Source organism: Chanos chanos, chromosome 16 (genome assembly GCF_902362185.1).
Source record: "Chanos chanos chromosome 16, fChaCha1.1, whole genome shotgun sequence".
Lineage (NCBI taxonomy): Eukaryota > Metazoa > Chordata > Actinopteri > Gonorynchiformes > Chanidae > Chanos > Chanos chanos.
The window spans coordinates 12,934,114-12,946,613 of NC_044510.1; the positions used below are offsets into that span (position 1 = coordinate 12,934,114).

The 12,500-nt window shown below is 45.0% G+C and overlaps 1 protein-coding gene across 1 annotated transcript in view; it reads right to left on the reverse strand.

Annotated features, from left to right (window-relative positions):
- The window catches only part of dacha (dachshund a), a 120,176-nt gene that overhangs the window by 26,886 nt on the left and 80,790 nt on the right, over positions 1–12,500 (reverse strand). The window lies entirely within an intron of this gene.

Below are 12,500 nucleotides of genomic sequence, written 5' to 3' on the forward strand. Positions count from 1 at the left end.
TCTCTCTCTCTCTTCGGTCATGATATGACTGTCAAAGGGCTTACATGACTGGGGGGGGGGGGGGGGGGGGGGACAGGGCTCCATTTGAAGCAGCTACATCTCTAGAAAACGAGTGAAAATACTCTTTACGTTTGTTCTCGCTCAAATCAAGGAAATGAAATTCTAGCCTCAACCCTCTAAAGCGGAGGTGGCGAGAATGCGAAAGAGAGAGGCTGAAGACAACTGTATTCCAAACAGCGAGCAAAGGGTAGGGGGAAAAAAACCTACATAAATGAATAAGTAAATAAATAAATAAATAAAGTGGACATTAACTGCACTGAGCTAATTACAAACGGGACACCTGAGCATAGAGTAATACGAGACTACACTGTTATGGAAAATTATATCGTGGTGGGTAGGTCTCCGTGACACATCGAGGAGTTGAGAACGAACGCAAAGTGGCGCGTGGGAGTGACGGCAGAGCAAACGTGGTTCCGACGGCCTTGACGGCCCACCGTTCCCCGAAGAAATCTCAAACTCCCCCACTCTACGGCTGACCCAGTCAAACGTGGTATGAGATCAGGTCATGTGTGGCATTTGTGCTTGACGCGCATCGACATTGACAGTGTTCGCTCGATCTGATTTATGAATGCTACAGTCACACCGTCGCGTTTTCACAAAGACGCGTGTTTTATTTTACATCGGCCCTAATAACGCACCCCCCCCAACCCCCCTCCCCCCCCCCCTCAACTAACCTCTCACAGCTATTGAAGGGTTAACCTCCTTCGATCAATCCAATGCAAACCTGAGAGTCTTACATCCATAAAGAAATCAATGCAATGCAATGCAATGCAATGAAGACAACGTTTTGAGACACTATGAAAAGATGGGACTAGAGGGGGTTGGGGGCTGGGGTGGGGTGGGGGTGTGTGTGTGTGTGTGTGCGCCTGTGTGTGTGTGTGAGGGGGGGGGGGGGGTCTGTTGCTGATGGTGGAGGGAACAGAGACCAAGGAAGGGAAATCATTGTCTAATTCTGCTTAATAAGCAATGGAGGTCCTATGAGTGGAATAACAGATGGTGTTTTTGCAACAGATTGCAGTGAGTGATTCTTTTAATAATAATGCGAATTAAATTCTTCCTCTGTAGAATCCAGGGCCCCCATCGCTGGGGAGTCGTTTTCAAGAGAGTGAGAGAAAAACAGGCAGATAAAGTAATGGCTAAGCCCAACACCTGAGGCTGTGTGTGTGTGTGTGTGTGTGTGTGTGTGTGTGTGTGTGTGTGAGAGAGATGTGTAGGTACAGAAAGGTGGGGGTTGATGGATTCTTGATTACAGATCATTTCCATAAAATGAGGCAATTCATGAAAACGCTCTTGATATTTTTACTCAAGACAATCATTTGATGGAGGAAAAAAAATAAATAAAAAGATGACGGTTATGACCTAATTCAGCGGTTTACATTAGCTGAATAATGAGTCTACAGTTGCAGTGCAGTGAGACAGAACAATGGAACACCGATGGAACAGCCTGACTCATTTTTCCACTGACATTTACACAAGCATTAGATGTTTTCTGTATCAATGTTCATCCGTTTATCGATGTTCATTATTCATCTGTAGGATTTCTACTGTACGTTGTTCTTCATTTGACCTGCGTCCTTCGGTCACACAGCGAAGGTTTTCCCAAAGAGAGATGTGGCTGTTTACGACCAAAGCGAGCAAATAAAAAAACAAAAACAAAAAAAACAAAACTGTCTTGAAATGACAGACATGATATGAGCAAAAAAGACAGGCTGTGTTATTACGTAAAGGGCATATGCTGATGGCTTTCAGAGAGAAATTACAAGTTGCTGAAAGGGAAGATGGCTTAAAGAGAGAATAAAAGCAAGAGACAGAGAGAGAGAGAGAGAGAGAAAGATAGTGAGAATGAGTGAGAGAGAGAGAGAGAGAGAGAGAGAGAGAGAGAGAGCTTAATGACATAATGACCTATTCCCTTATTAAAAGAACAGGGGAGTGTTAACATTTGCTCAAATTTGACCTTTCCATGACCTGTTCAAACATTTCTGTTAAACTGGTCTACGACACACACACACACTTGCGTCAGTTAAACTGGGATAAATCACAGTCACTTGTCTCAATTAAACTGGTATACCACACGGCCCCTTGTTTTAGTCAAATACGTTTAGTCATTTAGAGTAAACTAGTCTTAATCACCTTAACTCGTTTCTGTAAAACGGGTCTAACACATGGGCACCCAATTCTCTAAAACTTGTCTACAACAGTCTCTTGTTTCTATTAAACCAGTCTACAACACAGTCACTTGCTTTAGTTAACCGGGTCTAACTGGTCACTTGTTTCTTTAAACTGGTCTTACAGAGGCTCAATCATGCCCAGTAAGCCAGGGGAAAACATGGCCACTCGTCTCTGTTAAACTGGTTAAATGAACGGTCACTTGGTTTAGTTGAACTGGTGTCGTAAATGATCACTGAAGATTCTTTTTACAGCACTTATATCCTCTAACACTCACACTGTAGAGACAGGGTTAATGTTGGAAATGTGAGATATTGAAATATATTTTTCACGGGGGTCTTGCCCATGTGATTACAGGTGGGTTAATATCACAGGGTTAAAGGTGTTGTTGAATGACTACTGCTTCTAAAGCAGATATTAAAGAAACTCAAGAGTCCAGATTTGCCCTCCTTTGTTTTATCGGACATGTGATAACTCAGGGGATTGACCTCTGTGACTGTGTAACTGCTGGAGAAGCTGGACGTGTGTGTGTGTGTGTCTGTGTGTGTGTGTGTTTAACTATCTGCAGTACTGGTGCTGATGGTCCATTTGGGCTCAATCCAAGAGCACCTCTAGTCCTGGCTGCTAGCATAATTAGCCTAAGACTTGTGCCAACCACATGCGCGCACGCAAGAGAGAGAGACAGAGAGAGAGAGAGAGAGAGAGAGAGTGAGTATGTGTCTGTGTATGTGTGTGTGTGTGTGTGTGTGAGAGAGAGAGAGAGAGAGAGAGAGAGAGAGAGAGAGTGTGTGTATGTATGTGTGTGTGTGTGTGTGTGTGTGTGTGTGAGAGAGAGAAAGAGAGCGAGAGAGAGAGAGATGTCAGTTATGCTTAGGCAGTCTGTCCATCACTAGGCCTCTCCTTAGCCACACACTGACAGAGCTGATTAGCTGGATCTTTTTTAAAAAGGTCCTGCATAATTACAAATGCATGCACGCAAACACACACACACACACACACACACACAAACACAAACACACACCCACGCGCACACACACACACACACACACACACTCACAAAGCCCCTCCTAAAAAAAGACACTCTCCCTGTCTCACACCTCAACCCCCCCACCCCCGCCAAGTCCCTACCCCCCTTCACACCCTCTCTCTCTCTCTCTCTCTTTCTTTTCTTTTTTTTTTTTTTGCTGTTTTTCCACCGAGGGAAATGAAGAGCAGTTGAAGGAGCAGTGGGGACAGAGTTACAGTTAAGCGTAGGTGAGCAACGGCCCAACACACTCTCCAGAGCACTGACTACAGTTTCCACAACAAAATGCCCACTGCCCGCTTCACAGCTGCATGTCTGACAGGAGGCTGGAGATCAACCGTGTATCCAGCGTGTGACAGAAATAAATGAATAAGCACCGGTTGTGTTATAGGGTTTTAGGTTTAATACAGTTTTTTGTTTTTTTTTGCTCTTTATCGCCATTTTTCTCCTCAGTTTGGTTAACTTCTGCAATAGAATATAGGAGACAGGGGAGAGAGAGAGAGAGAGAGAGAGAGAGAGAGTGAGACACACACACACACACACACACACCCCCTTTGGTTCAGTGAACTGGAGGAGTCTTTTGCCCACTAAACCTGCCATCTGCCACCTAAACAAAGCTCTTACCTGCACAGTCTTGTTGTTGCCTAGAGACCTGTGTGTGTGTGTGTGTGTGTGTGTGTGTGTGTCCATGCCTACGTGTGGGAGCAAAACCACGCTGTCATTGTCCTATGGTAATACTTAGCACTATCTTCTACAAGAGAAATAATCAAAGTAGAGCAGAGGGAGGCCAAACTAAACAGCAGTTTTTTTCATCAGAAGGTCCAAACACACGTGCTGCTGCTGCTGCCTCAATGGCTTCTTTTCTTTCAAATAAGAGGACATTCTTTATGTTCGGTCACTCAGAGGATGCTTCTCTAACACACTGTTTGGACTGGGCCCTCCGCTAAACTTGTGTGTCTCTGCAGGTGTGTGTGTGTGTGTGTCTGTGTGTGTATGTGTGTGTGAGAGAGAGAGAGAATGTAAACAGTTTGCAAATGTGTTTACCCCAATCTAGTATTTACAGTCCCTGACCGCCTGTGTGTTTGTGTACAGGCGTGCGTGTGTTTGTGTACATGTGTGTTTACGCGGGTGTGTGTGTGTTTGTGTACAGGCGTGCGTGTGTTTGTGTACATGTGTGTTTACGTGGGTGTGTGTGTGTTTGTGTACAGGCGTGCGTGTGTTTGTGTTTTTACTCTCACACAAACAAAATGCAGGGTTGCATCACAAACCTCAGCCCATGAAAGATGAAGTAAACTCTAAACTCTAAATAATGTCAGTGTAGACAGTGAGTAAGTAAAGACAGTGTAGACAATGAGTACATAAAGTCAGTGAGTATGTAAAGTCAGTGAGTATGTAAAGTCAGTTAGTGCAGATGGTGAGTAAATAATGTCAGTGTAGACAGTGAGTAAGTAAGTGAGTATGTAAAGTCAGTGAGTATGTAAAGTCAGTGTAAACGGTGAGTAAGTAATTATGTAAAGTCAGTGTAAACAGTGAGTAAGTAAAGTGAGTGAGTATGTAAAGTCAGAGCAGACAGTGAGTATGTAACGTCAGTGTAGACAGTGAGTAAGTAAAGTCAGTGAGTTGGTAATGTTGATTAGATGGGGATTTTTGATCAACTGGTAATAGAAAAGCATAATTTGATGAACACTTGAGGTAAAACCTTAGAGTGCATTCTGACAGTTTTGTGTCATACTGAAGTTTTTGGAGATGCTTGTGATTGTACAGTGTCCACCTCACAATTTTTCATATAAAGTCAATAAGAGCTGAAAAGTTACTGCACCTCTGTCTGATGTTTCTGACTATGCTGTTTCTATTAAAATACACTCACACACACACACAAACACACACACACACACACACACACATTCATATATTATTCTGAAAATTTCATCAATATTACGAATATGGATCCATCCACACACCCTAATTGCCCCCAAAACACACACGCGCGCGCGCACACACGCGCGTGCACACACACACACACCCCACTGCTACCAGCGTGCAGGTACAATCACTCACACACACTCAAGTTCACCGCACCAAATACGAATGCTTGCAATCACACAATACACGACACACATCATACGACACACACACACACACACACACACACACACGTACACACTCTAGCGCTGTCCGGGAGCGCATTAACAGCTTGTAGCAGGAGGGAGGCACGTTGGCACCCTGTTTGTCATATTTCTTGTGGGCCTGGCCATCTGGCAGAGTGGCATTTTCATGGCTGTTTACCCTGACTCCCGCCAAGGATTCAGCTGCCAGCCTACCCGCAAAAAACGAACGAGGAAAAAAAAAAGGAAGAAAAAAATGGGGGGATTAAGTTGGTAATGCAACTGAGACTCTTGCTAATTTGGTGTAATTGGGAAGAAATGAAGATAAATGAGGTTGAGGAAGGAGAGGTAATCAGTACGGGAGGCAGTGCAGCTGTGCTTTTTGGTCAACACACACACACACACACACACACACACACGCGCGCGCGCTCTGATGCCCCTCCCCGTGCCAAACAAGGTACATGCAAATCCACGCTAATGACAAATCCACGGGCCCCGGTATGCTACAGCGCCGTGGGTTTGTATCGGGGTCGAGCTGTTTGGGTCTTTTTTTTTGTTTGTTTGTTTTTTCTGCATTAAGTAGCATTTAACCGTGACCTCTGTAAGCGATCTTTATGCCTCTCATCACTGACAGATAACGTCAAAACGAATGCTTTGTTTTTGTTCTGCAGTGCGTTTGAATGAGAGGTGTATTTGAGAGACTGAATAAGTGATATACCCCTACTAGAACCCTCCGCTCTACGACGTCTGGTCAGCTGACGGTCCCCTCACTTCGGGAACCCGGCAGTTGCTCCTCTCGACCACGCCTCTTCTCTGCCATTGCCCCGCGGTGGTGGAACGACCTCCCTCATACAGTTAGGACTGCGGAATCCCTTACCATCTTCCGCAAGAAACTGAAAACCCACCTCTTCAGAACCCACCTGTCCCCCAATGCCTAACCTCCCATCCTTACAAAAAAAAAAAACCTTGTCTTGTATCTATGTTTGTCAAAGAATTCCAGGGGTGCAATACGAAGGAGTAAATTGACGCTCAGTCTTATTGCGATGTCTGCTTATGAGGTATTAGGAATCCGACCGATGCACTTGCTTTGGCTAAAAGCATCTGCCAAATGCTAAATTGTAAATTGTAATTGTAAATTGAAGAGATATGATTGGCTGAAGCACAGAGAGCTTGTTTGACTGGATAGTGTGTTTCATCTTCGTCACCAGCTCTGTTACAAGGACGAGCGAGCAGTCTGTAATTTTACAAAAACGAAAATGTTCGTCAATCGAACAGTCGTGTAACATCACGATTGAGGATTGAGTATATTCAAGTAAAGAGAGTATTTTTTTAAATGACCTCTGAGTAACTCGTCAGCTATAGTAATCCACCTCCTAATTCTGCACTGAACAAAACACGCAGAACTTTGCTATGTACGCATGTACCTGCTATAAGATCATACCGTGGGAAGAAAAAGAAACAGAAAAGAAAAGAAAAGAACAGAAATGTCTATATGTAGACTGGCATTTTACTCACTGCATATTTCCCCTAACTGTCTCCCAGAGGCCTGTTTGGATGACAGCAGCATGTGTGTCTGTGTGTGTGTGTGTGTGTCTGTGTGTGTGTGTGTGTGTGTGTCTGTGTGTGTGTGTGTGTGCATGTGCGTGCGCGTGTGTGTTTAGGGGACTCTGTGGGGTGCCCAGTATATCCCCCTTGTGGTCCTTCTACATTTTGCCAGACACCCCTCTGCCCAAACACCCCTTTACCTCAACATCATCCCTCTACTGCACAGATGTCCCAGCATGAAGACACACACACACACACACACACACACACACACACCACACCTCCCCCAGAGGAGGACCTTTCTTGAAGACCATATATTAGTTTGGAGCTCTGCGGAGCTGAGACAGCTGTGTGTGTGTATGTGTGTCTACATGTAAAGCCTTGATTCTGGGTTATCTCTACTGCACTGTAAAACACTGATCTCATCAATTACATCACAACTAATTCTTCTTTTAAAGTATCTAATTCTGATCAATGATTCTCAAACAGAGAAAGAGAAAGAGACATTAAAGTGTAGAAATACCCATGTTTTAATGACACACATTGTCCTCACAAACCCCCACAAACAAAAACTATAGCCCATAATCAGACACAGTCAGCTAATCACTGTTCGCTAAATCTTACAGAAGTCAGTCTTCAAAAAGGTTCGCGTTTTACATCGTACACGACGCCATAAACCGCCGAATCTGATCTTCAGCAACAAAACGCCTTGGTTTGTTTGGACAGGTTCAGCACGGAAGACCAAGCAGAAGCTTATTACAAACCCAGTGACAGGTGTGAATGCTTCTCGCCGTTTACGGGGGAGATGTTTCCGGAATGTCTTTACATATTCATGAAAAAAAACCAAAAATAAATAAATAAGACACCTTCGGGGGGGGGGGGAGGATGTGTGTGCTCGGGGAATTTTAGGTGTGAAAAACCTATTTACACGCAATAACAAAGAAATAATGAAAAAGAGAGTGAGAAAAGGGAGAGAGAGAGAGAGAGAGAGAGGGATGGACAGATAGAAAGAAAAGGATTTAAATCGGTAGTTATTAATTCTCTCCCTGAACAATAGGAAGACAATCCGCGAGAGGCCTGTTGTGGAAAAAAAAAAGTGTTTGAATGGAAAATGAAAATGATTAAGGAGCACTCTTAATGAAGTGTTAATTGCTGTGTCGGCTGAAGGTTGGAAAAGTCGACGAACGCTTTCAACATTCAAAACGGGAGCTAATTTTCGAGGGGGCGTAAACATAAACACCAACAGGGCCAAAACGTTTGGAGGCAAAAAAAAAAAAAAAGCAAGTAGGATAGATTACGCAATCTGTTTTTTCACTCTTTCTTTTTTAAACGAGTCTCTGATTTGGAAGCAGACTATGTAAAAAAACCCAAAAAAATCCCTGAGAAACAATTTATCTGAGGACTAAACTGCCACCCCCACGCCCCCCCACAAGTGGAAATGAAGATTTCCACCGAAGCTGGAACGTTCCGGAAGTGTTACCACAGTTCACATGACCGTGTACCTATCCGCTACTGCGTGAGGTTGTTTGTTGCGAAACCATCCAGATGTTTACGGTGCGTGACGCAAATGTCTCTAAAGCGTCAGAAGAAGAAATGATCTCGGGGAGTTACGGAAACGCTGGGCGGGAAAAGTTTACATCCTTACACTTTACACGAGGGCCCAGACCTGGGCTCCACACATGCATTCAATACACTCGAAGTAGCTGAACGGCTGGGTCCCGTTCCAGTCTGCTTCAATGCTCCCTTGCCTTCTGGCCTTGCTCCCTTGTGGAATAAGATATAAATAGCAGTTTCCACGATGGCTCCATAACCTGAAAACCTGCTATGTTGGTTTGGTATTGTGTCAACACACTGAATAAACACTCAACTCAACTGTAGTTTCTTTCATAGAACACTACATGAGGTGAGGGAGTCGTGTAAGGGTATTGGGACGGTCCAGGGTATAACGGTCCAGTCATTCCAATGCTTTGCAAACGTATTTGAGTCAGGTCTGATCTAGGATAGAGGAACGCTTAACTCTAGCAAAAGACCTTTCGAAAACGCATCTGAAGAGCCAACAAGGCAGCGTAGGTTCGCTCTTCCGAAGTAAAAAGCTTTTCTCAAGTGCGAGAGGAGACATCATAACATTTCAAGATCTCTCATAAGTAACTGTGCATAGTCCACTTCTTTTTATGACTAAAGAAAGACAGATAAAGAAAAAGAAAAAGAAAAATCCCTTTCCTCTTAGCTCATGTGTCAGATGAATATTTAACCTGAGAGCATCAGCTGTATTACTGCTTTGGCTAATGCTTTTCAGTTACTAACGCTGTCTTTATGGCAGCATGATGTAGCTGAGTATTCAGCGTTAGCGGGACACTTGTCGCGAGGCTAACGCTGTGCTCCTCCGCGGCTCTTTTGTGTAGCTGAAGACACACAGGGTCCCTCACTTAGCCTTATCACAGGAGCACATTAATGGCCATCAGAGAACTCCGTTCTCTTTGAGGAGGGTTTTTTTTTGTATTTTTTTTTTCTTTCTTTCTTTTTTTTTTTGGAGCAGCAGAACGGCTTTGATCACGAGTAGCGCGCGCTTCACAGACAGGACGAAACGCCGGCTCTTTGATATCTCCTGGCGTTTACATATCAATGAGAGCCCACTGACACACACACACACACGCGCGCGCACACGCGCGCGCACACGCGCACACACACACACACACACACACACACACAGGAAACCTGCATCCTTCAGAGAAACGTATGGCTGTCTGCATACACCTGTAAACACACACACACACACACACACACACACGTTCGCCTTGGTTGTTTCAGACTCCGAAGTTTAAACCTGTTCAGGCCCCACTGTGCATTTTGTCCTCAGAAGTCTCTGGTCTTTCGTCGTGTCCGAGCTGTCCCGAGCGATGAGCATCTTTACAAGGTTTCATTAGCCGTCGTTCCGCGGTTCCTTTGGAATCAATCTCTCCGTCGGACCCGCCGTGTCAGCCGGATGAAAAATGGAGTGGGGCGCGAGGGGCTCTGAACGGGTCCCCTTCCGTACTGTTTGGCCCGGTCCGCTAATACTGTATCATCTGTTCAGACGGGCCAGCAATTCCCACACCTCATTACTGACAGGAACCGAGGGTCATTACGCCAGATAGGCTTCCATTAGCCGGACAGTGAAACTCAGACTGAGTGCAGAGAGGCCTTGGACATGCACGCACACACACACACACCTTCACACACACACACAATCACACAATCAGATATACGGAAACACACACACACAGTCACACATACACACACGAGCTCTTTGTGTGACACACTCTAGATTGCATATCTCTTACCCTGCTTTCACACACACACGCACACTCACACACATTTGTTACAATACACTCTGCAGTGAGTACACCTTGCTAAACCTGTTCTCTCTCTCTCTCTCTCCCTCTCTCTCACACACACACACACACACACACACACACAGACCATAAAGATAAGATAGGGGCTTTGAAGACAAACGCTCTTCAGTATTCAGACTCAGTTGGAGACTCAATAAAGTATGCAGTGAGGCTGTCTCCCATATTGACCCACGTCTCTGACACGGACACAACTGACAGACACTGCTCAAGGTCAACACACATGGCTCTGGCGACAGCACAAGACCAGCCGAGCGACAGAGAGAGAGACAGACAGAGAGAGAGAGAGAGAGAGAGAGAGAGACAGACAGAGAGAGAGAGAAGGAGAAAATGAGTAAGTGTGTAGAGGCAGGTACGTGGATGTGTGACGTACATATGTGTGTGTGTGTGTGTGTGTGAGTGTGTGTGTGAGTGTGTGTGTTTGGGGATGTGTTTAAAAGAAGAGCTCTTCCTGAGTCGAGGCAGCATGAGGGTGTGAGGCATATCCTTTCGTATATCCCTCTGTGACTCAGTATGGACTCCAGCACTGTTGGCGGATAACAGACATAAGGCACAGAGCGGTCTGTGACGGTCAGGGAAGGCCGGGGTCTAGACACACTCTCATATGTCCTACAGAAGGCAGAAGCCATCTGCCACCAGCACTCAGGGCAAGCTTGAACTCACATGAGCTGAGATGACGCGCATGCATGCGTGTGTGCGTGTGTGTGTGTGTGCGTGAGTGTGTGTGTGAGCATGTGTATGCAAATGGTTATCCACAGTGTACATGGATATATGTGTTCATGTCACTATCTGGGCCCAATTTACATGGAGTGTGTGTGTGTGTGTGTGTGTGTGTGTTTGGACGAGCTTGCAGCTAATGTTGTTAATGCGCTGATGTTTTAGATGTTCAACAATTACAGTTACAAACTTTCACCCCAGAAGAAAACACATTCACATATGCTGGTTTTGTGCTGGCATACACTGTGTGTGCGTGTGTACTCGCAGGTAAACCGCTCACGCCACACCCACACCCCGCTGTGATCTGTGGCTTGGGGCAGATATTGGATTGGAGTGTGCTGAGAGAGGAGCCTACGATTTATGAAGCGTTCATTTGTGTGGGGGAATATTTCAACAGGAGGACACTGAGCGGCCAGGTTTCCTGGTCTGTCAGCAGGATTGTGTGACAGACGACCGCGTAAAAGGAAACGGAGATACTGTCTCTGACCGCTTAATGGCCATAAACACAACCTGTATCGTCACAAACAAGCCCTAATCATACCCACACACACACACACACACACAGCTGATAATATCACCGATATGATACAAAAAAAAAAAAAAAGAAACACAGACAGACACAATGGCTAAAGAGAACTCTGAAGTGGTTGCCACGGGATACCTGGAACTCCCCTGTGTTCGTTTCTATTCCGTTCTTGACCACTTGGGGCAACGTTGCGCTCAAAAACGAACCCTCTGACAGGCCAGAGCAACCAGACTCAAAGATCAAACAGACATCAGCACTCCCGTTCCTAGTAGCACTTTTACAGCTGAAAGTAAATATTTAATGACACCGTAATAGTAACGGTTAAAAAGCCCAATTAGTCATTTAAATAATTCATCTAAATAAATAATTAATATGTTATCGATAACATTTCCATATTATTAGTTAAGAGACTTCACGTGACTCATGCTACTTTCATTAAAGATTACTGATTAATGATTAATGTTATTAATTTCAAAATTGTTATTATGAAGAATCCGATTATTAATCACTCTTTGATTCTGCAGCAGCCTGAACTATAATCTCTCTCTCGTTACCAGTCGCTGAAAATGACTATCACGGTGTGGCGATGAAAACAGCTGATGAAAAGAAGGGAAAAAGAAAATAAAGGAAAGGGAAAGAAACGGAGGAGGAACAGGAACACGAGGAGAGAGACTGAAGTACAAGGGGCCGGCAGTCTGACTAAAACCTCTGACAACACAACAAGTGGATCAGAGCGGTGACCCAGGACCTGAGTTCAAAAGGTAAAGCCTCTAGCTGAGGCGTGATAGTGAAAAGTGATAGGCTCTCGCCTCGGCCGCAAACCCAACAAAGGTCAATATTTTACTGAAAACAAAAACTGCCAACGCCGACGGAACAGCCGCCGTGTACCTGGGGGGGGGGGGGGTGTCTCAGATTACCGCCAGATTATGGGAAGGGAGAATACGCGACGCTAAAAAAGGTAACGGAAG